General features: G+C 37.6%; 1 protein-coding gene and 1 non-coding gene across 7 annotated transcripts in view; one reads left to right on the plus strand and one right to left on the minus strand.

Moving 5' to 3' along the window:
• DISP1 (dispatched RND transporter family member 1) overlaps positions 1 to 27130 on the minus strand; it is a 198829-nt gene that overhangs the window by 90318 nt on the left and 81381 nt on the right. The gene's annotated exons all lie outside the window — the stretch shown is intronic.
• Positions 2711 to 2814, plus strand: LOC126945615 (small nucleolar RNA U13). Its single transcript, XR_007722503.1, has one exon. It is a non-coding gene; the product is annotated as a small nucleolar RNA U13 (small nucleolar RNA).

A 27130-nucleotide genomic window follows, 5' to 3' on the forward strand; every position in this document is an offset into this window, starting at 1 on the left:
TAAGTTTTACAAGATCTCTCACCATATCTCTGGGGATGGGAGGAGGGAAGGAAGGATAATGGTCTCATATTCATAATAGTATTTGCAATGCCTATTCTCACAGTGATAAATGACTATAACCTTTTCAAGAGGATGAGTGAAAGAAAGAGGGAGGTGAGAATGAAAAAGGAGGTCAGGTCCTGGTAACATATCATCTTGTTTCTAAAGACAAAGCTCCTTGAACTGTTCCAAAGAAAACTTAAAATCCAAATTAATAACAATGTACAGACATCACCAGGTCACACGAAAAAAAATTTTCTGAACCCAACTTCAAAGCATAAAATGAATATCCCTTTGGAGTAATATATTTTGGAAGGCAATTAAATTTGTATATAGTAATACACATTTATTTCTGGATTTAAGTACTATATTTGAAAAGTTCAACTGAGTATTTACATAAGTCTCCCTAAAATAGTTTTTATTTTTAAAAAGTTTCCTTTAAAAACTTAAATCCTGGTCCCTTTGATCCAGACTAACTTCAAATACAGAAGCAAGGAATTTCAAACAACCCAAAGATTTTAATGATTTCCTTCGGATCACCTAGCATTAGAGAAAACCTATGTAAGCTTGGGTAAAAACAAACAAACAAACAAAAAACAAAAAAACCCCGATATATATACACATACACACACACACACACACACACACACACACACATATATATATATATATATAAAACAGTATGAGTTATATAAGCAGACCCTACCCATTTTTTTTTATTTAGAATGTATTTGAAAAAGATGAACTATTCCCACACTTAAGTACAAATTTGGAAATAAAACAAGTTACCCCCACTTGGATTTAGAGTGTATCAAACAAGGAGTTTGAATCTCAAATTTTATAAAAGTTATTTCAAAGATAAATAATACTTAGAGATTCCTATTTACTCCTTTTTTTTTTCTTTTTTTGTAGAGATGTAGTCTTGTTATGTTACTGAGGCTTATTTCAAACTCCTAGTCTCAAGAGATCCTCCCATCTTGGCCTCCCAAAGTGCTGGTATTACAGGTGTGGGACACCGTGCCCAGCCTTATCTACTCCTTTACTGAATGTTTAGTGCTAATACTTTGCAACTTTTTTTAAAGACAAAAAGTTAAGGAGTAAAAGCAGAGAGTAAAGAGAAAAAGGAAGCCCATCACAGATAATATCTTATTGCTAAGCAAATAGAAGAATGATTCCAAGGGAAATATAATTCAAGTAATTTAGATATTTTATGATTCAACTTCTTTTGCAAATAAACTAACTTGGAAGTTCATATTCTAGATCATTTAACAGTAATATCTCTATATTGATACGTGCAAGCTAGCATTTTGATATATAAAAGTGAACGGTTTTATCTATAAAAATAAAACCTAATTTATTTGCTTAATTTGTTAATATTCTATAAAATAATTTGGTCTTAATATTATATTTCACTTCTAACTATTGTATAGGTACATCTTTAAAGAGAATACAAGCAACTACCAAGTACCAAGAAGGTGGGGTACTGGCCATACTTCTCACATCAAAACAAACCTTTCTAATTTACTAAGTTCCAGTCACTATTTTTTTTACTATATTCCAAAACTTTAAAGTCTAATTAGAAGTTTTTTCCAGTACAAATTTCTTGTTTTTGTTTTCATTTTAGCATTCCTGCTGTAAATATCTAGTCATGCAGGTTGAGAGTGCAAATTGTCTCATATTCCAAGATCATATCACTGCATATGGCAACTATGCTTCATTCTTGTTCCCACTACATCACAGGTCAATATTCAGACATGAAAGCACACCCCTATCACTCTGTCATTTTTCTAGCTCACATTCTTTAGTGAAACCTCAAATAACCAAATAAGTTCAACAAAAGTTTACTCAAACTTAAGAATATACTATGACTGGCTTTATTCTTCTGCTGGCTAATAAGGCCTGACAATAAACTAAAGTTAAAAAGAAACACTTTGATTAATCCATAAGTCAAGCCACGATAATTAACCTTTAAGAAACCCCTTTAAGAAAAAGATTTCAACAAATGAGGAAACCAAGGCAAACAGAAATAGAGGAGGAGAGAATGAAGAAAGGAAGTAACAGAAGGCAGACTGTAAAGCAAATGTGGGAAAAGGAAAACAGCCATAAGTAGTATCAAGGTGATAAATGTATGACATACACTTCAAATAGTGGGAAGAACATAAGCAAAGCAGAAGCTAAGGCAATCTGAGGGAAAAGGAGGAAACTGAGGGGAGAGGACAAAATACAACACTGGAAACAGGGAAGTCAGAAGAAAAAGTAGGTGCTTTATGCTGCAAAGTAATCTGGCTTCTAAAACAATTTATTGAGAGAAAAATACATAAATGGTACAAATTGCTACTCTATGCAAACCTACAGATGACTTGCAGAGATATGAAGATATGATTAAGCCCTCTTGCAAACATTATTCTTCAAGTTCCAACTTATTTTTTTTCTTTTTACCTCAAAAGATTCATTACAATTCTGGACACATAGCAACTTGGTAAAAGCACATTAGTAAGAGCTTATGAAAAATAAGATACTTCTGGGAATTCCAGAGACAAGAGTCAGTTTCATCCAGCCCATGGTCAAAGATCACATGAGTGCTGGCTGCTGCAACCACCTATTTAATTCCTTGCTATTCTTTAAGTTGGCACCCACCATCTCACTCCTTCATTAAAATAATCTCTTCCTAGTCCACTCGTAGTTCATAAGCAAGATGATTTGGTTTTCATGCTGGTGTGTGAGATGTGCCTCCCTCAAACCTGGTTACTATATTGGCACAATACCAGTCTGATATGAAAACAAATGGGCCAGGGACAGTGGCTCATGCCAATAATTCTAGTGCTCTGGGAGGCTGAGGCGGGAGGATCACTTGGGGCCACGAGTTGGAAATCAGCCTTGGCAACATAGCAAGACCCTGTCTCCACAAAAAAGTACACAGACAAACAAAAAATTACCTGGATGTAGTGGCATGCACTTGTAGGCTCAGCTATTTGGGAGGCTGAGGCAGGAGGATTGTTTGAGCAATCCCAGGAAATTCCTGAGAGTTTGAGGCTGCAATGAGCTATGACTGCACCACTGCAATCCAGCCTGGACAAAAGAGCAAAAAAAACCTCTGATTCAAAAAGAAAAAAAAAGTTAAAAAAAAAAATCTCTTCCATCTGTAAAAGAGGGAAAAGAAGGGTACTAGAAGGCACCCTCCTTTAAGAGTTCCTTAACCCTTGCTCTACAGTTTTATACTTGAAGCAAGGTAAATCCCAACTTCTCCCAGTCTCTTTGGTGCAAAGATACCCTTTGTTCTCTAGACAATACAAATTGGAAGCAGCAACAGGCTCTGGTTCACAGAAGATTCTCTCTGATGCTATGATATCACTTACTTTATATCTAATTGGCCTTCATTCAGTCTAAGGATTAACCAAGGAACAAAGCGAAAAACAGCTTTTAACCAAAGCTGATATAACACAAAGAGGTACAGCCTTTCAAATTATCTAAGCTAATCATCAGGAAAAAAAAAAAAAAGAAAACACAACTTGAGAATATGGCATTTTACCAAAAAAAGAAAGCCCTGAAGACAATTACTATGAATTTCCTAAAGATACATATGTTGCTCATTTACAGAAGACAAATTACTAGGGCTTGCCTAGGAAAAAAGTCAGCTAAAAAGGATACCATCTCATTGATCTCAATACAGATACCCCAGTGCCTACTCCAAAAGGTTCAAAATAACCTCCCCAATCACTCTCTTCCATAAACCCTGGCCAAACTACCCTCAAAATGAGTCATAAACATCACTACCTAAATGCGATTTGGTCACATTGCTCCTATTCACTGCACAGTCTCCAATGAGATTGACAAAGGTAAATCCTACATATTTCTTCAAGGTATACCTAAATTTCCTTTTCTCTGTTTAGACTGCTTTGACTCAGAAGTCATTCTCTCTTTTGCTTACCTAACAACAAGGTCCTATTGGACATATTAGACATTTGCATTATCTTAAGAGCTTATTTTTTGTAGTTTAATTAATGCTATAATTGAACAAATCGTGTTCACACATTTTCAAATACAAGAAATGACTACTTACACTTCTAACATCTCAATCAATTTCACTATTATTTTCTAAGCTCACCACACCTTCCCTCTGGGACATTTTTTCCTACCGAGTACACCATTTAGTATTTCTTTTAGAAAGGTTATGTAAATGGTAAATACTCTTATACTCTTATGCTACATATTTTTAAATGTCATAATTTTGTCCTCATCCCTTTTTGTTTGTTTTTTGGAAACAGGGTCTTACTCTGACCCCCAGGCTGGAGTGCCATAGTGCGATCATGGCTCACTGTAGCCTCGACTTCTCCAGCTCAGGTGATTCTCCCACCTCAGCCTCCTGAGTAGCTGGGACTACAGGTCCATACCACCATATCTGCTAATTTTTGTATTTTTTTATAGAGACGGGGTTTTGTCATGTTGCTCAGGCTGGTCTTGAACTCCTGAGCTCAAGCAATCCTCCCACCTTGGTCTCCCAATATGTTGGTATTACAGGCGTGAGCCACTGCGCCCAGCCTCATCCTTGAATAATAGTTTAGAAGGATGGCCTTAGGGATATTACAGAATCAGCAGACCACTTTTTCAGTTTCTGGTCACTAAACTGTGTTTTTATCCTACTTTTGCCTCTTAGTTCACAGCTTACAGTAAGACCACAGCCCCAGGCAGAGTTGGCAGCTAACATTTTAGTGTCAATGATGGAAAACAGGCAGGGGGAAGGATTCTCCTGGCTTCCATCCCTTCCTTCAGGCAAGAGCTCCCCCATCTCCTGAGAACCGGCTGAGGGGTAGTTAAGCAACTTTCTGCTTCTGGCCAGGAGCTTGGCAGTCTCAGAGTTCCAGGGCTACTTATCACTTTCTATTTCTGGTCACCTCCTGGTCCTTAGAGATGTTTGTCTTGATTTTGAGACTAGGTATGTCGTTTTAGTTTTATCTTGTATATCCTTTTGTTGCCATGTGGGATATGGTGCTGAAACAAGACCTTCATGGAGCCACCTGACTGGAACTCTCCTCTGTTCCTCCTTGACACTGGGGTGCTCAGCATGGTGCTGACTATAGAAGAGTTGATAAATGCTGATAATTTTTACATAAGTTCAAGTAAATGTGCATATATGCAAACAAGTCAATGGGATCCTGAATAACAAGAGAAATAACACATTCATAAACAATCCTAGTGGCATATAGGTTTTACTTGCTTTGATTTATAACAACCATACTGTCCATCTTATCCAAATGAATGTAATAATCCTGGGTTATTCATAATGAGCTTCAGTTACAATTTTAAGAAAACCAGGGAGCTGATAGGTATAAATCATACACAGTGTTGACACATCTCTTTCTGACTTCCTCTGTTCTCTACATACATTATTGAATTATAGAATTCAATACATTTATAGATATAAATGTGTATCTATATATACAATATAATTTAATATGATTCAGGATATAATTCAATACAATTATAGAATTCTAAAAGATGTTTATCTTGAATCAAAAACTGAAATGAACATGAATCAACTTGAATGGTTTTGACCCATGCAGCCCACATCATCCTCAGAAGTAACCCATCCCAAGTCTTTTGTGCGTATTCTAAGGAAGAATGAGGCGTATCCCAAACAGCACCACGATACAATAAATTTACAAAGTGTAGTATATCAACATCACAAAGAGAAAAATAATAATCTCCATGAATTCTTGGTTTTTTTTAAAGCAAAGAGTCAAAAACTAAAAATTAATCAGGGTATCTTCTGTAGTGATTAGAAAAATATTGTCTTTGCATCTGGAAAAGGCTTCTACTTATTTTACACTGACATATTTATGCTATGAAGAAAATAAACTCACTAGGTTATTGATTTCAATTAAAATATTGTTTAAGAACATCCAGGCCAAGCACAGTGGCTCACGCCTGTAATCCCAGCACTTTGGGAGGCCAAGGTGGGCAGATCAAGAGGTCAGGAATTCAAGACCAGCCTGGCCAACATGGTGAAATCCCATCTCTACTAAAAATACAAAAATTAGCTGGGCATGGTGGCAGGCATCTGTAATCCCAGATACTCGGGAGGCCGAGGCAGGAGAATTTGGGAGGCAGAGGTTGCAGTGAGCCGAGATCGCGCCACTGCACTCCAGCTTGGGCGACAGGGCAAGACTCCATCTCAAAAAAAAAAGATCCAACTGCCTCTGATTTAATTATCTGTTCCTCACACAACCTTTTTTTAAAAATTTTTTTACAGACAGGGTCTCATTCTGTCACCCAGGCTAGAGTGCAGTGGCATGATCATAGCTCATTGTAACTTCAAACTCTTGTGTTCAAGTGATCCTTCGGCACACAACCTCTTTGATTGATAACTTTATCTTCTAAGATAATCAACATACCAAATGAAAGTGTACTGTTCTGATTTGAGCCAGTTTTTTAAATCTACTATACACAATAAATTGACATTGTACTTTCCAGTTACTTTTGGGTAACTGGTAAAAATGAGTTCTTCCACCCATGAAGCTGAAAGCCTAATGGTTCTCCACCAAAGTGCAAACATCTCTATTTTTTTTAAAAAAAAACTCTGTACATCCAATGATTAATCATCCCTGCACAGCCACACTAAATAATCAAATCTTTATTTTATTCTATGTATTTCTTTATTTATTTTGAGACGGAATCTTGCTCTGTTGCCCAGGCTGGAGTGCAATGGCACAATTTCAGCTCACTGCAACCTCCGCCTCCAGGGTTCAAGCAATTCTCCTGCCTCAGCCTCCTGGGTAGCTGGGATTATAGGCTTGTGCCACCACACCTGGCTGATTTTTGTATATTTAGTAGAGACGGGGTTTCACCATGTTGGTCAGGCTGGTCTCAAACTCCTGACCTCGTGATCCACCCACCTCGGCCTCCCAAAGTGCTGGGATTACAGGCATGAGCCACTGCACCCAGCCATAATCAACTCTTTAAATCATTCAATTTACAGTTGGAAATAATCTTAGTAATGATCTCTTCTATAATCTCTAATCTCACTGCTTTTACCTGGTACCTGATTTTCCTCCTCCAGCCCAGTGGTTCTCAAATGTTAGCCTAAGGATATCAGAATCCCTTGAAGGGCCCACTAAAACACAGGTTGCTGAGTCTCCCTCCTCCTCGCTCCTCACCGGGAAATTCCCATTTAGTAGTTCTGGGTTGGCCCTAGAATTTGCATTTCTAACAAGCTCCCAGATAATGCTAAAGCTGCTGGGTGTGGGACCACACTTGGAGAATCTCTGCTCTAGTTTCTTCCCCGTTTTACTCCTGTAGAGTTAATAAAACTAATTTTACTTGACTAGACATTCATGACCCAGGGCTCTCATACTAAAGTGAATTGAGTTTAACATGGAAGTCCTTCTGATTATTAGAATCCTCATTTATCCTGAGCTCATCTCTTGACCAACATAGCAAACCGGTTCACAATTCTTGCCTCCACAACAATCCTGCCTCAGTTCTCCCTCTGCTAGAAGGCTCTCCTTTTCTGCAAATCAATGGCCACTATTTTATCAATCCTTATTTATTTACTCATTCATTCATTCAATAAATATTTATGAAGTACTTGCTTTGTGTTAGTCACCATGCTAAGTGGTGTGAAAAAAGACCAAGGTCAAAATCTTCCATGACTAACCTTAAATCAACTCCAAACACCTCATGACTTTGTTACTCAACGGGGTACTGATCCAGACCCTAAGGGAGGGTTCTTGGGTCTGAGCAAGAATTAAGAGGCAAATCCACAAAGCAAAGTGAAAGCAAGTTTATCAAGAAACCAAGTTTATTAAGGAATAAAAGAATGGCTTCTCTCATAGGCAGAGGAGCCCAGAGGGCTACTGGTTGCTCATTTTTATGGTTATTTCTTGATTATATGAGAAACAAGGGGTGGATTATTCATGCATCCCCTTTTTAGACCATATAGGGTAACTTCCTGATGTTGCCATGGCATTTGTAAACTGTCATGGCGCTGGTGGGAGTGTACAGTGAGGACGACCAGAGGTCACTCTCATCACCGTCTTGGTTTTGGCAGGTTTTGGCCGGCTTCTTTATTGCAACTGTTTTTGTTTTTTTTTTTTTTTTTTTTTTTTTTTTTTTTGAGACGGAGTCTCGCTCTGCCACCCAGGCTGGAGTGCAGTGGCCGGATCTCAGCTCACTGCAAGCTCCGCCTCCCGGGTTCACGCCATTCTCCTGCCTCAGCCTCCCCAGTAGTTGGGACTACAGGCGCCCGCCACCGCGCCCGGCTAGTTTTTTGTATTTTTTAGTAGAGACGGGGTTTCACCGTGTTAGCCGGGATGGTCTCGATCTCCTGACCTCGTGATCCGCCCGTCTCGGCCTCCCAAAGTGCTGGGATTACAGGCTTGGGCCACCGCGCCCGGCCTGCAACTGTTTTATCAGCAAGGTCTTTATGACCAGTATCTTGTGCCGACCTCCTGTCTTATCCTGTGACCAAGAATGCCTCAACCTCCTGGGAATGCAGCCCAGCAGATCCCAGCCTTATTTTACCCAGTCCCTATTTAAGATGGAGTTGCTCTGGTTCAAACGCCTCTGACAACTTTGTATCCACCTTAGAAGTTAAATTGTTCAAACAAGAAAAAAGTACCCCCAAAGCACATCAAACTGTTTTTTCCAGGAGTGGAAATAAATATGCCACGAATCTGTTATATTTTCTTTCCTGGTCTTCTTGTAACTTAATATCCATTTTAGAGAGCTCTAAAAAGAGCTACGGGTCTAATAAAGATGCCACTATTTATATGTTGAATACACTTGCAGGATCTTCCTCTCAAGCGGTAGGTTTTAAAAAAAAGTAACTGCTGGTAGTAAACGTTGACGCTCGGTAGAAGGAAACTAAAATACTTGAGGGCAGGAAACAAGCCTTCCTTCTTGATGTTTCTGGAGTTTACCTAGCAGGTGCTCCAAAGTGAGACGAATGGATGAAACCACCCACTGCTTGTTAAACTTTTTAGACAGCATATTTTTACAGATAGCACTACAGCAATACATAGTTCACGGTAACATTTTATGCACTCTTGAGTAAATCCTCAAAGTCCTATGACAATATTTTAAAATTTGCTTTTACTCATGCTTAATTTTTAAATAATATTTATTCATATTCTAGAACAAGTTTGAATGAAGTCATACAAGTTGTCCAAGACTAATAACCCCATGGAATAAATAAAGTTTATTAATGATAAAGGAAGCTTTCAGATAGACCCAATTAAGTCAATCTTATAATTTTATTGAAGCTTGACAGAAGACTCCATGTAAGTGCAATAAAGTTTAATGGAAACTCAGTCTGGTACTAAAAGAGTAGGCATTATATGCAATGAAAGTATAAATTATAAATAAGAAATAGTCTTATAAGAAGTTTGAATTTCCTCGAAATTAGCCAACATATACTTACAATCAAATTTATATGTTCAGTTAAGAAGACAGCTACAGTGATGCTATATATTGTTTGTACAGTCTGCATTTGAAAAATGAAGTTATTCTTTAATTAGCCATTTCTAAGCCAAAGTTAATGGTTGTTTGAAAATGAGGCTCATTACATGATTCTGCAAATGTACTCTGTAATAACTAACATTACCACACAGCTGTGTAAACATATTTACCATGATATATTCTTTTACCACAGGTGTATGTTTTCCATTCTGAGCATTATTAATATGCATCTGAGACTAGTCTGATGTAGAACTAACATTTAAGGGAAGAAATATTTCTTAAATTATTTAACTGTTTATAAAATAATATTTTAACTGGAGAACACTTAATACATCATAATCCATGTTATTTTTAGTGTTTTTATGCTCCAACTTGTTCTTAAATCGGTTTATGATAGTTACTTCTTTCTTATTTAAGATCTATTAATAATAGAATCCTCACCTAAAAAGTCAATAAAATCAGTCCCGAAATAAATGATCTGATTTGTATTTACCAGCATGCATATTTGCAGCATGAGTAGTTTTTATGTCTTTCTGGTAACAAATACAGTTTTTGAAAGTAAAAATATTCCAAAAATATAATCAAATGACTAGAAATTATTAGTTAAAATATGAGGCCGGGGCAGTGGCTCACGCCTATAATCCCAGCACTTTGGGAGACCGAGGCGGGCAGATCATGAGGTCAGGAGTTCAAGACCAGCCTAGCCAATATGGTGAAACCCTGTCTCTACTAAAAATACAAAAATTAGCCAGGCATGGTGGTGTGTGCCTGTAGTCCCAGTTACTCAGGAGAATGACGTAGAAGAATTGCTTGAATCTGCCAGGCAGAGGTTGCAGTGAGCTAAGATTGCGCTACTATGTTCCAGCCTGGGAGAAAGAGCAAGACTTCATCTCAAGACAAACAAACAAATAAAAGAGTCTCTGAATAAACTAAAGATAAATTACCGTTTCTAAATTTATATAACATATCATATTAAGAGAGAAGCTATCAGAAATAAACTTTAGTCTCTTTTTAACATCATGAATACTAATTAATGTACTAAATGATACTGAAAACATCTGTAAGTATGTTTCTATATAAATAACATCTTCAGTATGGCTCAGAACAAAAGGCTTAGTAATGACTTACAATGTAATAGTGAAGACTGAATGACTACTTAAGCGCAGAGGCTTCAGAAGCTCACAAAAATATATTTTCTATCTAACAAGTAGTTCAGACAATCTTGGAGATTACTTTTTAATTTTGGAAATGTAAAATACATTAAAAACCTCACATTGGCAGGCACTGGTTTTAAAAGATGTCTAAACCTTTACGTGGACATGAGAATATTTTTTCAGCTTTTGTCCAATAACTATTAGCTTCATCCTTCCCGATTAGGGAAATGAATAAGAAGACTATTTTTCTTTTCCATAAAAGGAATTTGAATGGCAGGAGTACACAGCTCATATGCTAGGTTTTATTTGATCTAAGTAAGGCTGCCACAAACACTGAAGCAGATTAAAATAAAAATAAAATGTATTTAAGCACAAATTTGATGTTTATGCACTCTACTGCCTCCTTCTGAGGAAAGACCCAAACATAAGTCTTCTAATGCACAGAAGTAGTTCTCTTCCCTAACCTCTGAGTAGACACCTCAGAACCTAGGAATGGCTTAGGTATCTGATTCATAAAGAATTTAGACTAGTAATCTTTAGTGTACTTGGAAGGCAATGTCAAATATCTATGATACCATCTAATTTTACATAGTGTAGATTAAGGTCACACTACATCTAAAGTTCTTAAACAGTGATCACAAAGCCAGCTTAAAAAATCTGAGCTCTTTAAAAACAGTCGGCAGAACTTTGTTTTCCCTCTCATCACAAAGGGAAAGAAAAAATAAGCAATTTGTTTATATTAAAACAGATATCCCAAGTTATCCAATATCCTAGTAAATATATTTACATATATAAATTTAGTATTTACTTTTTATAATATGTATTTAGACATACCAAAATACCCATTTCTTTGCTCATTTTGATTCTTATATCTCACACTTTCCATCTGGGTTCAATTTCCTTTTAGTGAAGTATATGCTTCTGTAGCATTTCCGACAAAAATCCATGAGTATTGGCCAGTGGCTCACACCTATAATCCCAGCACTTTGGGAGGCCAAGGCAGGTGGATCACTGGAGGTCAGGAGTTCCAGACCAGCCTGGCCAATATGGTGAAACCCCGTCTCTACTGAAAATACAAAAATTAGCCAGGTGTGGTGGTGATGCCTGTAATCCCAGCTACTCAGGAGGCTGAGGCAAGAGAACCACTTGAACCTGGGAGGTAGAGGTTGCACTGAGCAGAGATTGTGCCACTGCACTCTAGTCCAGGTGACAGAGTGAGTGAGACTCCATCTCAAAAACAAAAACAAACGAACAAAAATCTATAAGTATTACATCCTCAGCCTCTGCAGGTCCCCAAATATCTTTGTTTTTCACTCTTACCCTTAAATTATTTCCCTTAGTACTTTAAAGGTATTATTCCATTGCCTTTGTCATCTATTAGAAGTTAATTTTCAATCTTCATTTTCATTCTTGGTAGAAAACCTATTTTTTGTCTCTAGTCACTGTTAATACTTTCTCCTTTTCTTTCAGATATCTATTTCATATGCTTTCCTGGCTCCTCAAATCTCTCACGAATCCTTCATCCTCAAGCTTGGCTCATGACCTACTTCACTAAGAATACAGTAAGAATATACAAGCAATCAGAAGAGAACTTCCACAATTTATCACCACCAGAGCTATTCACCCACCAGTATCTGTTTGTGGGTTAGTTTTCTGCAATCCTGCATGTTTCTAGAGATAATCTGTCCTCACTTCTAAAAATAATCTATTTGTGTACTATATTCCAATTCCTCTCATCTACTCAACAAGACCATCAAATACTTCTCATCTTTCTCATTTTCCCTCTCTGTTGGATCATTCCCAACAGCATACAAATATGCTTTTTTCTCATTTTAAAAACAACACAAAACAAGTAAAATACCTTTCTCAGTCCTACAGCTCCTTAGAAATAGTGCATAGATTTCCCCACAAAGTACCTAACTTTAGCTCCCACTCATCACTCTGTTCATATATTAGTAAAAATAATAGTTAACTTGATGGAGATCATACTGCAATCAACTAAAAACATCATTGACTTCACCACCTTCATCTTGATCTCCTATCTCTAATTTGTCAGATGAGTTATTATCCTGCCTTAAAAGTATGTTCTGGGTATTTTGGTTGTTGCTATTTTAATTTAAAGCATAAGTACAGTTAAGTTTTAGTTTTTCCGATTATCCAAGTATATAGTTTACAAATGTGTTGAGGATCATTACTTTTCCATATCATAATTAATTCATTACTCAGTAGGATCTCCAATAGAAAAAAGAAAACAGAAGCACTGAAAATCCACAAATTAAGTATGCAATAATGTCAAAACTACTCATCAACTGGATTTTCTTTTTTATGTATCTCATCTACTGACATAGACAATCCAAATTAACTGTATCATGTGAATGGGTATGTATGACATAAATGGTTTCACATATATCATTTTAATCCTCATTCTTAGCAAAAGAGGCAAACACTAAGATTATCCTCATTTTACCAATCAGAAAACTAAGGCTTAAAAATGTTGTCCCTAGTTATACAATGAGAAAGTGATAGAATTTACATTCAAACCTAGACAGTCTGAATCTAGAGCCTAAATTCATAACTGCTGTACTATATTCAATCTCAATTCTACTGATTAATGTTAATAAGAAAATGTATATGATGATTTTAAGAACTAAACTACGTGTATTTTACTTGTTTTAATCTTACCAGTTTACATAATTACACAGCATATCTTATGCCTTTTATTAAACTTTACAGTAAAATTATTTGAACTCTTGAAGTCAGAAGCATTTTGGGGTTGCTAAAAACAAAATCATGATTTTTTAGAAATTTTTCATTAAGGGAACAATCAGCTCTACATAGTACTTAACATTAAACTTCCTCTTGCTGGCCAGGCATGGTGGCTCATACCTGTAATCCCAACACTCTGGGAGGTCAAGGCAGATAGATGGCTTGAGCCCAGGAGTTCAAGGCCAGCCTGGGCAAGAGTGAGACCCTGTCAAACAAAAAAAAAAAAAGAAAAATTTGCTCTTGCTGAGGTAGGTGTGGTAGTTCACGCCTGTAATCCCAAGTATTCAGGGGACTGAGGCAGGAGGATCCCTTGAGTCCAGGAATTTGAGGCTGCAGTGAACTATAATCATGCCACTGCACTACAGTCTAGACAACAGCACAAGATCTCATCTCTTAAAAAAAAAAAATTTCCTCTTGCTCTAGGTTAAACAATCTCAATCCTGTAAGCCAGACAATATCAAACAAGACCCTCACCCTTTGCAGTGAGGACATAATTAAGATGGAGATTTTATTTTGACTACCTGATGCACATAAAAGTTAGCATTTAATGCCCAAAATACTCTCAACCATTTATTTAATTACTCTTAACCATTTCACCAACTTGAAAATCACCCATGATAATTCATCAACTAAGAAGACATGTTCTGATTATTTCTCTGGCAGATACTGAAAACAAGCAACTTTTAAAAATGTTTTAAATATCCTATGTTAGAACCTGAGACTATTTTCTTGCTCCCCTCACAACCCCTCCCCCAAATTCAAACAGGCTGAAATTTGGGGGAGGCAGCACAATGACATGGAAAGACTGTATTAAACATAATTTCTGTGAGCCTTGGTTTTCTCATGGCCTTGCTGTAGGAATCAAAAAGATAAAGGACTATATCCATACAAAGTATTCTTACATAAGAATGTTATATATTCCTATATTTATATAAAGTGTTATTTCAAATAGAAGCTGCTTAAAAGGTATTCATAATTTATTTTGTAAAAAGGTATTTAATTATTTTCTCCAGAAACATTAAAGATTAAATGTCACAAGGCTAAAATAACTTCATGTTAGGTGTGTGCACAAGTAAACCAGATCAGGGCCCAAGTATATCAACTAGAGAGATAATTTAAACTAGTCATGAAGTTTAGCTGAGATATACAGTAGACATAAGGCAATGAAAATAAGTAATATAACCAAACCCTGAAGGCAGCCTCATACTTTACCTATTAAACACTGAAAACAGTATCTTCCTGCCAAGTGCAGTAAACTGTCGTGTGGGTCATGTGAGTGACACATTTGAAAATGTTTTAAACCATTAGGCATCTTTTAATTCAAAAAAATTCTGTTATTATTAAATTCCCCAAGCCTCAGTTTACCCAAGTAACAAACCCGAATGTGTACACTTTAATCTATAATAAAAGTTGAAATTCAAAAAAAAAAAACCAATGGTACATGGCACATAGGTACTCAATATGTAAAATGGTTTCAGGGATACGTGTATTAATATATTCCTGAATGTGAACAAATGAAGGAACACTTCAAAAAATTTTTGGCAGGAAGTTTCAAGAGTTACAAATTAAGAATTTTCCATTTGTTTTTCAACAAAATCACTTTTACTCTTTAAGAACACTCTATGCCACACAAAAACAAAGTTGATACTTCAGTCACTGTGTTCCCTCCCCAACAATTGGCTCTCTGATCTCAGTGTTTAAAAAAAAAAATCTATTTACCACTTCTGAAAAAGACATTTTGATACTGGCTTCAACTTTTATACTACATCTGCTAGTGCAGGCTTTTTCCACCCAAAACAATGTTTATATCCCTGCAGTTAAATTTCTTCCACATACTGTAAGACAGAATCCACATACTAAAAGCTAAAATCCCTGACCAAAACTTTACAGATAAGTAGATTTAATAAGAAAGTGTATGTTTTTCCTCAACGAACATTTTTCCTCAACGAACATGACTAGTGAATATCAGATGTCACCAGTTCATCGGGAGGATATCAAGATACAAAGCAGGGGAAAAAATTACAGTAAAAATATACTACTTACTGGGAAGATTTAAGACTTAAATATTCCTATGATTCAGATTCGATGGGGAATATCTTTTTGAAAATAAATCTGAAATGGACATGTACATGTTTTTACATTACAGGTATGTTTAAAACACCAAGTACTTTAGCCTCTGTACATACAGAAAAGTAAATATAATAAAACTGGTATGTATTTTTAAAATAAAAACATTCAAGTGAAAGTGAAAGTGATAGATGTTAAGAAGTGTTTCCCTGAGGGAATAAGGCTTAGCTCATTATTTCTAGATTTAACCACAACCATTAGGTGCAAAATGAAATTATTAATGACAGGTTCATTGAATTGCCACCTAGAAAGCTTAATAAAGTATCCTAGAAATACAGTACAAATCTCCATAAATTTAGCTGACAAAGGCTTTTAAAGAGGATACAAAACTCTATGCTAACAATATTTTTCATTATTTTTTAAAGTTTCATGTTTTTATTTCTAAACAACTTTGAGGTATAATTTATATACAATAAAATGTACAAATTTTAAATATATAGTGCAATGAGTTTTGACAATGAATAGATGCATCCATGAAACCACAACCTCAATGAAGTTATAAAATATTTTCATCACCACCAAAAGTTCTCTTGTACCCCTTTGTAGTAATCTCCCCACTATATCCCATCCCAGACAACCTCTGATCTAATTTCTATCATCATAGTTTTGCCTGCTCTAGAACTTCCTAAATGGAACTACATAATACATATAATATATACTCTTTTGTGCCTAGTCTTTTATTCAACAGATATCTATAAGATTCATCCACACTGTCTTTTCATTGCTGAGGAGTATGCCACTGAATGATTATATCAAATTTTGTTTGTCCACTTCCCTATTCATGGATACTTAGATTGTTTTCAGTTTGGGGCTATTACAAATAAGATTGACATGGACACTCATAAGTAAGTCTTTTTGTGGGCACATGTTTTCATGTATGTAGGGAATTACTGGGTCATAAGGTACATGCACGCTGACTAAGAAACTCCAAAACTTTCCAAGTGGTTATGCCATTTTACACTTGTTCTTCATTCTCTCTGATACTTGAAATCTTTGGTCTTTTTCATTTTAGCCATTCTGGCAGTTATAAATGGTATCTCATTGTGGGTTTTAAATAATTTCCCTGATGACTAATGATGATGCTCATCTTTTCATGTGCTTATTGGCCATCTGTACATCTTCTTTGTGTGTCTTTTCAAGTCTTTGCTCACCTTTTAAAAGTTGTTTGTCATGTAAGAGTTCTTTCAACATCCTAGATACAAGCCCTTTGTCACATATTGTATTACAAATATTTTCTCCTACTTTGTACCTTGCTTTTTCCTTTTACTTTTCTTTCCTTTTTTTTGAGACAGAGTCTCACTCTGTCACCCAGGCTGAAGTGCAATGGCGCTGTCTCAGCTCGCAACCTCCACCTCCTAGGTTCAAGCAATTCTCCTGCCTCAGCCTCTGGAGTAGCTGGGATTACAGGCGCCCGCCACCACACCTAGCTAATTTTTGTATTTTTAGTGGAGACGGGGCTTCAACATCTTGGTCGTGCTGGTCTCAAACTCCTGACCTCAGGTGATCTACCCGCCTTGGACTCCCAAAGTGCTGGGATTACAGGCATGAGCCACCGCGCCCGGCCTCTTTTTTTTTTTTGAGACAGGAGTGTGCTCTGTCGCCCAGGCTGGAGTGCAGTGACAGCATCATGGCTCACTGCAGCCTTGACTTCCCAGGCTCAAGAAATCCCCCCACTTCGGCCTACCAATAGCTGGAACCACAGGCATGCACCACCATGCTCAGCTAATTTTTTTCATTTGTAGAGACAGAGTCTCCTCTCCCTATGTTGCCCAGGCTGGTCTCAAATTCCTGGAGGTAAAGCTATCCTCCCACCTCGACCTCCCAAACTGCTGGGATTACAGGCATGAGCCACTGCACCTGGTCGCCTCGCTTTTTCATTTTTTAAATGGTATATTTTGAAAAGCAGAAATTTGTAATTATGATAAAGTCCAATTTATCAAAACTTTAAAAAATCTTATGAATAGGTTTTTTAAAAAAAATCTTGAGAAATCTTTGCCTTTCCTAAGGTCACAAAGATTCCCTATGTTTTCTTCTAAAAGTTTCATAGCCTTAGGTTTATAGCATTTAGGCCTATAATCTACTTTTAGAAAATTTGCTGTGGGATACATAAGTTTTCCTTCTCCATCTGCAAGAGATGCAGTTAACCCATCATATGTGGAAAAGACTGATCCTTCTTCATTGAATTACCTTGGCACCTTTGCTGAAAAATGAATTGGCCATATATGTGTGGGTCTTTCAGGACTCTATTCTGTTCCATTGATCTGTTTATCAATCATGTTCTTTTAAAGAGATAAAATGTACATTAATTCTTGTGTTTGTTATAAAGAGTCAGAACTGGGCAACTACTGATGTATTCCCAGCATTCTCTCACAAAGAAAAAGAAAATCACAGATTGCAAAAAATGATGAGATAAATGGCAGAAATTTGTATTTCATTATTTTTTAAAAATCAGTTATTCCTAATAAATAAACCAAATTAACAGTAAAATGTGTTGAATTTATTTTCTAAGTTGACTGGTATTCGATTAACTACTTGGAAGGAGTACAGTGGCAAAAAAGCACCAAGGTCTATAAAAGGTTCCTAATGAGCCTTTCAGAATTTCCCTGATACACTTCAGCTGAGCCTTCAACTGGACAGTATCTCCTTAGGTTCATCCCCGGTCAGCTGTTCCAAACCCTAACAACCTACCTCTGGTATCCCAACCCGGCCCTTTGTCCATCACAATTAAGGAGTGTGAGTGTACTCCTTCTTTGGAAAGAAAACTGAAACTATTCTCCAGATTTTCAAATTCATCTGTATTTCTACCTATCCTGAAATCCTTCCCTCAGAAAAAGGAAAAAAGAAAGGGTGTCCCTACTCAGATGCTTATTTTTCTACCTGTGGGTCTTTAATCCCAGCCTTTGGGTCAAATCAGTCTCAAAGGTGGTGTTTCTAAATCTTTAGGAAATAAATTGGAATCTACAAGAATTCTCAACCTCATAACTTATTCTGTATTTTTCAAAGATTTATTTATGTGTTCTTAAATAATAATGATGGCAGCTGCAGCCCGTCTGGGGCAGCCGCTGCAGTGTCGCCAGCTGTAGCAGGGGAGGCACAGCCGGGCTCGGGGTGCCTGTTCCAGGGAGCCAGCAGGAGCCGGGAACAGGTGGGAGCCCCACCCATTTCCGAATTGCAAGGCAGGAGCCCCATGCTCCCAGGCGCAGCGACAGCTACCCAGCCATGGGTGCAGACCCAGGCATCTCTGCACTATTGGGAGCCCGGGAAGCCCCCTGTCCCCACCGGCCTGGAAGAGGCTGCTCCCGCTGCCTGGCCTCTCCCTGCTCCCAGCACCCGCTCTGATTTCGGAGCAAAGTTGAAGCCAAGTCCAGGCGCTGTCTCAACCTGGCCGGGTGTGCGCATACTTGAGGCAGTGCTGACACTCCAGCCCCCTGCTGTCTCAGTCCCCTCTGGATTTTGGGTGCCTACGGGGATAGGAGGGAGCCCGAGGGGGCACTGACGGTGGCTCAGCCATTGGCCTACAGGTGCCCCTCTGCAGGAACAGCCTGGGCATGATAGACTGAAGTGACTTATGGTGTCAGGAGGCAGACTGGCTCCTAGGTGGAAAGGGATAGGTCTGTGGTGAAGCCCCACCTTCAAGCCAGGGACGGCCTGAAGCCTGGGGGCCGGGCTGTCAGTTCTAGGTGAAGTCTGCACTGGGAGTGAGAACTTAGGGAGCTTTTTCTGGGCCCACCCATGGGTCAACCAGCACACACTTTCTGCATTATGAGACCCATAACCACCCACCCAGTGTGTCAGACTCACACAGACATGAGGACTACCAGCTGGGAGAAGGAACTACTCACTTCACCTCCCGCAGGATGACCTGCCTGCGGGAGGGCGCTACCCACTTCGGGTCTCCTGAGAACTGTTCTGCCACTCAATGAAGCTCCTCTCCACCTTGCTCACCCTCCAGTTGTCCATGTACCTCATTATTCCCGGATACCAGACAAGAACTCAGGACCCGCCGAATGGCAGGACTGAAAGAGCTGTAACACAAACAGGGCTGAAACATGCCCCCCCTCCATTAGCCACATTGTGGGCCACAAGGAGAGAAGGGAGCCCACACCTAGGGGCTCCCGGAGCCAAGGTTGTGACACTCTCTTTCGGGCTCTGCAGTTTCTGGCGTCTCCAAGCTTCCAGACATGAATGCCTGCAGTGGAAGCTGGATGCAGTACATCTGGTCCAGCCGCAGCCTTCCATGGAGTCAGTGCTGGCGCCTGGAGCTGCCCGCCCTGCCATAGCAGCTGATGTGCCTAGCTGTGCACAGTGGCCAGACCTCACGCTCACTCGCCCACACAGCCCTCACCGCTCCGGCCTGGCTTGCCTTTGGCAGGTGTGGGATCCGGGCCGGTAGCATGAGCCAAGCACAGCCTGCCAGGTCGAGTGGGCGGAATGAGGCCAGCAGGCACAAGCAATGCTCAGGAAGAAGGCTCCGCCAGCTACAGAGGTTTCCAGCTGGCAAGTAACACCCCAAGGATCCTGTGACAATAATGAGTGACAGTAATTATTCTATACAGTGAATAATTTTTCTGTGATAGGGTTATTATCCATTTAGTAGAAAACCACTAAAGTTTTAGTAGTTTTCTGTAACACAAAAGATTTAATAATAAAGGCATGGTTTATAATTATCAACCAATATATTGTGGTATTGTGATAAGATCGATATTTTCATAACATAAAAATGATCTCTACCTGATATAGCCATCTAATAACAGAAAACATCAAGTAAACATTAACACATGTCAAATAGAAATTATTTAAAAATTTACAGATGATATCACAAATATTTGATATTTAAAAGCCACCAATTTTTAATAAAAATTAAAAACACATAAAACATTAATTGCCTTATTTGAGACTTGACTTTGGTTTCATGACAAACATTCCAGATATAGAAAACTTTCTATCATGTTGCATAGATGTTGGTGTGATCACCAAGCTGGACATTCAAACCCATTTTGCTTCATTTAAGCTCATTTTCTTTTTTAACAATGAAAATATTTTGTATGCTTGCCCTGATTTTGGTTTTGTCATTAAAATGAATACTGCTTTGCTAATCCAGATTACAGATGTTCTGATTTCACATCAGAGTGTTCCACAGCCACACTGTGATCATCTCTTGCATTTATTCTGTCAAAAGTATTTACAAATAATTGTAGCCTGTAGCAGATACCAAACACTGGGAGCCCTCAGCAAACATTTTTAGGTATAGTATTCAAGTAATGTAACATTCAGATCTCCTAGCAATGTTAATAGCACTACAAAAAATCACATGTCCAAATGACCAATTTAAGATTTTGCTGTCAAAACTTACTATTTCTTGGGATACAACTCACTGGAATCATATACAAAATATACTATGTGAATAAGCTTATTAATACTTGTTATTTGCAAGAATGATTCACCATTAGCAGTAGTCAGGGTGAGGAATACACACTAGTACATGGCAAAGCCACAATAAGACGTAAAGCTTTCCATCCTGTGTTCCTCTCCAGCTTCCCAGAAATAGCCATCTTAACCTTTGACTCTCTGTGTCATGTTTCCTGCTGTTGCTGCAGACTTGGTGTCAATGAATTTAATCAGTAACCTCTGCCTTGACTGCTAAACTTGAAGGAAAATTATAATACCCTGCCTGTGTTCCTGCTTTTCCCACCAAATTTCTCAGCATTTGGGAATCTAGAAAAACATAAAATTGCTGAGAAATGCCAGGAAGCAAATCTTGAATGGGAACACTTCTCTTGGGTATCTTTACCTAAGGTATCACTCCCTCCTCTCCTCTCCCCACCCCCATTAATTTTCTTGCTCTTGGCTTTCAGTCATACATGTTTTTCCTAAACTCTGTACCATCTTCTAAAATTTGTATGTGCTTCCCTGTATCACCTTCCCTTCATTGCCAGTTCTTAAGATAGTCGTTCATATTTACTCTTTCTGCTTCCTCATTGGCCTTTTACTCCTCAATACACACACACACACACACACACACAAATCCTGGCTTCCACTTTCACCATTCTATAACCTGTTGTACTCACTAAGGACCTCAAACTGGCAAATGAAATCAGATCTCTCTCCAGGTCTTATCCTACTTTACCTTCATGTAGCATTTGATGCCATCTACCAGTCCCTCCTTCTCAAAACTCTCTTCTAGCTTGGTTTCCCAAGCAGTAATCCATCTAGTTTTTCTTACTGCATATTGCTTTTCCTGCTTTTTTGATTTTTTTTTTGTTGGCTTTTTGTTCTGGTCCCATCTTTAAATATGGATGTTTTATAAGGTTCTAGGTCCCAGCCCTCATCTAAAGGCATTCTTCCTGAATAATTTTAGCTAACTTTTGACCAATAACATAGTTTACTTCCAAATCCTTATTTCCAGCTTCAACCTTTCCCTTGATTTCAGGCAGAAATTTGTCTTTCTACCCGAAAATGGTGAAAATACTTTCATCACAGCTATAGGTAGGAAATTATCTTTGATTATTCTTTCCTTCACACCATGTTCAGCTGGTCATTAGGCCCCATCTATCTATTCTACCTTTAACATGTCTCTGGAATTGTGTCACTTCACTCTTCCTCTCAGTTTCTATGCTTCAGCTACACTTCGTTTCTTAAATGAGCCATGCTTTTCCAACACAATACCTTCACACACGCTGTTCTCTCTTCAGGAAGTCATCCCCCTCTTCTCTTCACCTAGCTAACTCCTGGTATTATGGGTTGGATTACGTCCACCTCAAATTCATATATTGAACTTTTAACCCTCAGTACCTCAGAACGTGACCTTATTTGGAAATAAAAGCTGTTGTAGAGATAATTTGTTAAAATGAGTTCATACTGGAGTAGGGCGGGTCCCTACTGCAGTATGACTGATGTCCTCATAAAAAGAGGAAATCTGGACACAGACAAGCACAAGGGGGGAACACAATGTGAATGTGAAGGCAGAGATCAGGCTAATGTGTCTACAAACCAAGTAACACCAAAGATGTCCAACAAATCACCACAAAATAAGAGAGAGGCATGGAACAGATTCTCCCTCATAGCCCTCAGAAGGAACCAGCAACCCCGCCTACACATTGATCTTGGACTTCTAGCCTCCAGAACTGAGAGACAATAAATTGCTGTTGTTTAAACCACCCAGTTTGTCATACTTGTTATGGCAGCCCTAGAAAACTAACACCTAGTTGTAGCTCAGATTTAAACTCAAAAGTTACTTCCTCCAGGAAGTCTTCCCTGATTCCCCCAAAAGGAACTATTCATCATCTCCCTTATTTATGAGCTCTCATAAACACTCATTGCTTTTCCTTTACAGCATTTATCATATTTATCTATATGATTAATTATACTAAAATTATCTCCTCTACTAGTCTGTAAAGTAGATCAGCTCAAGTACTTCATTAGTTCTCCCTGCATTACTGCCTTTGAAGTACTGATCCCTATCTGAAATGATCTTAATCATTTACCTAAGTACTTACTGTATTTATTACTTATTTCTCCCTCCACAAAGCATAACCCTAAATTATACAACAGTGTCTGGCACATAGTTGGTGTTCAACAATTATCTACCAAATGAACTAATGCATAAACTCCAATAGAAGAACCTATCAATGTTTTGCTCACTAATGATTATATATCCAGTTCTTAACATATGGAAAGCTGGTCATATAGAAAGCAATTATACATGTTGAATAAATGAGCCTACTTAATAATGACAAGTATTTCATTATAAGGAAGCTTATCACTTTAAAAAATCACTTGTAAATATTAACAGTTTAGAGATGATAACCTTCCATATGCTAAAGTAATCTTTTTTTTTTTTTTTTGAGAGGAGTCTCGCTCTGTTGCCCTGGCTGGGGTGCAGTGGCGTGATCTCGGCCCACTGCAAGCTCCGCCTCCCGGGATCATGCCATTCTCCTGCCTCAGCCTCCCGAGTAGCTGGGACTACAGGCGCCCGCCACCACGCCTGGCTAATTTTTTGTATTTTTAGTAGAGACGGGGTTTCACCGTGGTCTCGATCTCCTGACCCTGTGATCTGCCTGCCTTGGCCTCCCAAAGTGCTGGGATTACAGGCGTGAGCCACCGCGCCCGGCCAGTAAATCTTTTTTAGTTACATCAATTTACTTCTACTTTCCAGTTGGTATTTAATATTTAGAAACATGTGCCAACAATACAGCTTGAAAGGCACAGCTCTAAGCTATGACTGATTTCAAAATCATTTAAATTCATAGAATAAAAATACGAAACTTCACTACTTCCTTAAGGTTTCTGCTCTGAAACAACAAAATGGAAAATACAAGTTTAAAAGAAGTTTTCAAGATAATGAAATCAGAAATTGTCTTCATTTTATGTTATATATTACTGCAATACTGCTGACAACATTAAGTAATTTTTAGAAGATATTTTTGCCCATTATCTCATGTCTCTTAACCTAACAGGCATTTCCTGTTTCTACGTTTTGTGTAGTCTTTGCCCAAGGCATATATAGTTCATGTAGTTATAATAAAACGTGGCTCTGTGAAAAAAAAAATAGTTGCATGGGGAAAATGATAAACCAAACCAATGAAAAATTTACATTTGGAAGAAAAACTGTATCACAGAAGCCAAAAGATTATCCCAAGTGCTACTGTTTGCATTCTCTCACCTTTAATCAGAAAATCTCTTGAAAGAGTTCCCTTTAAATAGGAGTCTTAAGGAATTGAGGAAAAGCACTTACTGGAGGAAAACAGAATCACCTATCATCAATCAGTTCAGCAGACAAGGTACACAAGGTAACTAGATACCAAACAAAACCCTGGCTTACAAAGGATTAAACATCAATTTATTTAATGCTAGCCTGCTTAGATTTTGAGGGGTTTTTCTTCTGTTCTTAACATAAAACTTCTTGACCTCAAAAGAATCCCAATACCTTTTCCCAAAATATGCCATATATTGTAATAAAAAATATAAAATATACTCCACCCAAATTATAAAGTATATTTTTAAAGAGTTGGAATCTTAAGGGAAAAAAACATTTATCTTAAATGTTTCAAAGTAACATTCCCAACACAAAAAAAATGATAAATGTTTGAGGTGATGGATATTCCAAGTACTCGGATTGATCACTGTACACCAGATGTATAGAAACATCACTATGTATTGTACATATCCATGGATATGTACAATTATTATTTGTCCATTTAAAAAAGTTTTTGAAGGGAGAGAAAAAAGTAAGCAACTAAATAAACTAAGAAATCTCTTCGGAGACATTCAAATACACACACACACACACACACACACGCGCGCGCGCACACACACACACACAAATAACATAACCAGTCACTCAAGATAAAGTTGTCACTAAAATAACAAAAAGAAATCTTGCATTTTAATTTTTCTATAAAAGGTAATATTGTTGATATTTAAGAAGATGTAGTTACTCTCTCAGTATGTGGGAGAAAATACGAATTTTCTAAATACTTTCTGGTTTGCCTTTTATCTTCAATGTGCAACAGAATACATTCTGATAAACACACTACATAACTCAAAATTTAATACAGCCTCTCCCATTACTTTGGGCATTCTAATTTCACAATTTTTATACTACCCCACCCTCAGCATTCCCTTGCTCCAGAAAAAAATTTACTTAAAGTAAAACTTTTTACCCTTTTCACCCAATAAAAATACCAAAGAAAATTTTACTTAAAAAAAAATATTTTCCTTAAGATTAGTTTCTTCAATTTATGTAATAGCTTTAAATTTTTAACTTTTTAAAAGATGGTTTGTTCAATATAATAATGTATGTAGAGATTTGCTCTGTCTCATTCACATGCATGCAGTAAGTAGCCAGCCTATATTTCATATGTGATACTCATTATGATTGGCTGGTACATCTAAATTTAAAAATTACTAGTGAGTCTTTCTTTCCATTACACACTGATCACTTACCAGTGAACCCAGGAAACTCAAGTAGGACTGTATTGTGATATTTCAGGTAATTTTATAAAGCTAAACCATCTCCTAGAAATGTTCTTAAATGAAACAACTAGTATGAAATGCAACCTGCTCCTAAACAGTCAGGCAGATCAATTTTTAAAATCCACCCAAAATTGTGAACTGAAACTTCTACAGTCAACATTTCAGGGATTTGAAGCCAAGAACCCAAAGGGTCCCAACCTGAACCCAGATTTAATATCAGTGACTGAAATAATGGAATTATAATGGTTCAGCAGTGCCACTTCTCTGCTACTGTGACCTCTACACCCTGTTCCAATTGGTCAAATTAGGACAAAAGATCTATTTCCATTCTCAAAGACATCAACATTTTGAACATAAAAATATTAAAAACAAAAACAATGTGACATTTATAAATTACCTAATTCAGGAAACTATTATGCTTAAAACTAACAAATATTTTGAACTATGAATTTAAGAGTAATGAAGAAGAAAATACTGACAAGTTTCTTTAATCTCAACTGCCTGAAAAATGCCCAGATATTCCGGCTACAATCAGAACAGCCAATCAGAAGGATGACAAACAGGCAGGAAAATAAGGGCTTGTACTTCAGGTATTCAAACAAGTATTTTAAAAATGTGCCTGCCTTAACAAGCAACATTTTAAAGTGTAAGAGGGTAACATACGCCAGCTTGCAGTTTCCAATTTCCCATTAATCTGACATTGAGAAAGAAACCTGATAACTTGGTATCTCTGAAACTGAACCTTCAGCTTCTGTGATTATTTTTCTCCCACTCAAAATCTTTTTTAGCTGGTTTAAAAAAATGTCTCAATCACATACTCTGTGTTTATGTAAAGTTGTGCATTTATCTATAAACAAACCCAGAAATGACTGCAGTTAAACATGCCAGTGCCCAAAAAATTCTGAGAGATGCAATACATCAAACTAGAAATTCCTATAAGGAATCATTTTGAGCAACTAATTCTCTGCCTCTAGGTAAACCAGATTAATTCCAAATGATCTCTCTCAAAACTCTTAAGTAAATATGATGTTTCAGATCACTTATAGCTACTTTCAACTCTTTTCTGGCAAAGGATTTTTGTGTGTAGGCTTTCTAGGTCAAATCATTGGCCCTATGTAAGCAAAGATTGCCTTGAATCAGTCTTCTTCAAAGGAAATACAACATAAATGGTCTCTCAAAACAGTTCTGACATCAAAGTACAATCTGGCTTCCTATACCTTCAGAATTGACAGGGTTAGTCTATGCAAGTTAAGGAATTTCAAAGAGCTGGCACCTAGCCAGCTACATTTGTGCTCAGTTGTCTTCTTCTATACCAAGTTAATCCTCCTTAAGGAAGAAATGTAGGTATTATTACCAGGGAGATCTAAACTTTATCTTCACAGAGTCAGTGGAGCTTTGAAAATAAGTTTGGCTGGCTTTTGCACTGTGATTTTTAAGCACATAATAGATGCTCAATAAACATTTCATGACTACATGAATGTCTGAACCTGACAGCATATGAAACAAGTGCAAACTAACAGGTGTGGTAGCTACCCCTATCATTGGTATTATTGCCTAATAAACCTCAAAGCGTTGCTTCTCTTGCTGTCTCTACCATTCTCTCAACATTCACT

Source organism: Macaca thibetana, chromosome 1, assembly GCF_024542745.1.
Source record: "Macaca thibetana thibetana isolate TM-01 chromosome 1, ASM2454274v1, whole genome shotgun sequence".
In the NCBI taxonomy this organism is placed as follows: domain Eukaryota; kingdom Metazoa; phylum Chordata; class Mammalia; order Primates; family Cercopithecidae; genus Macaca; species Macaca thibetana.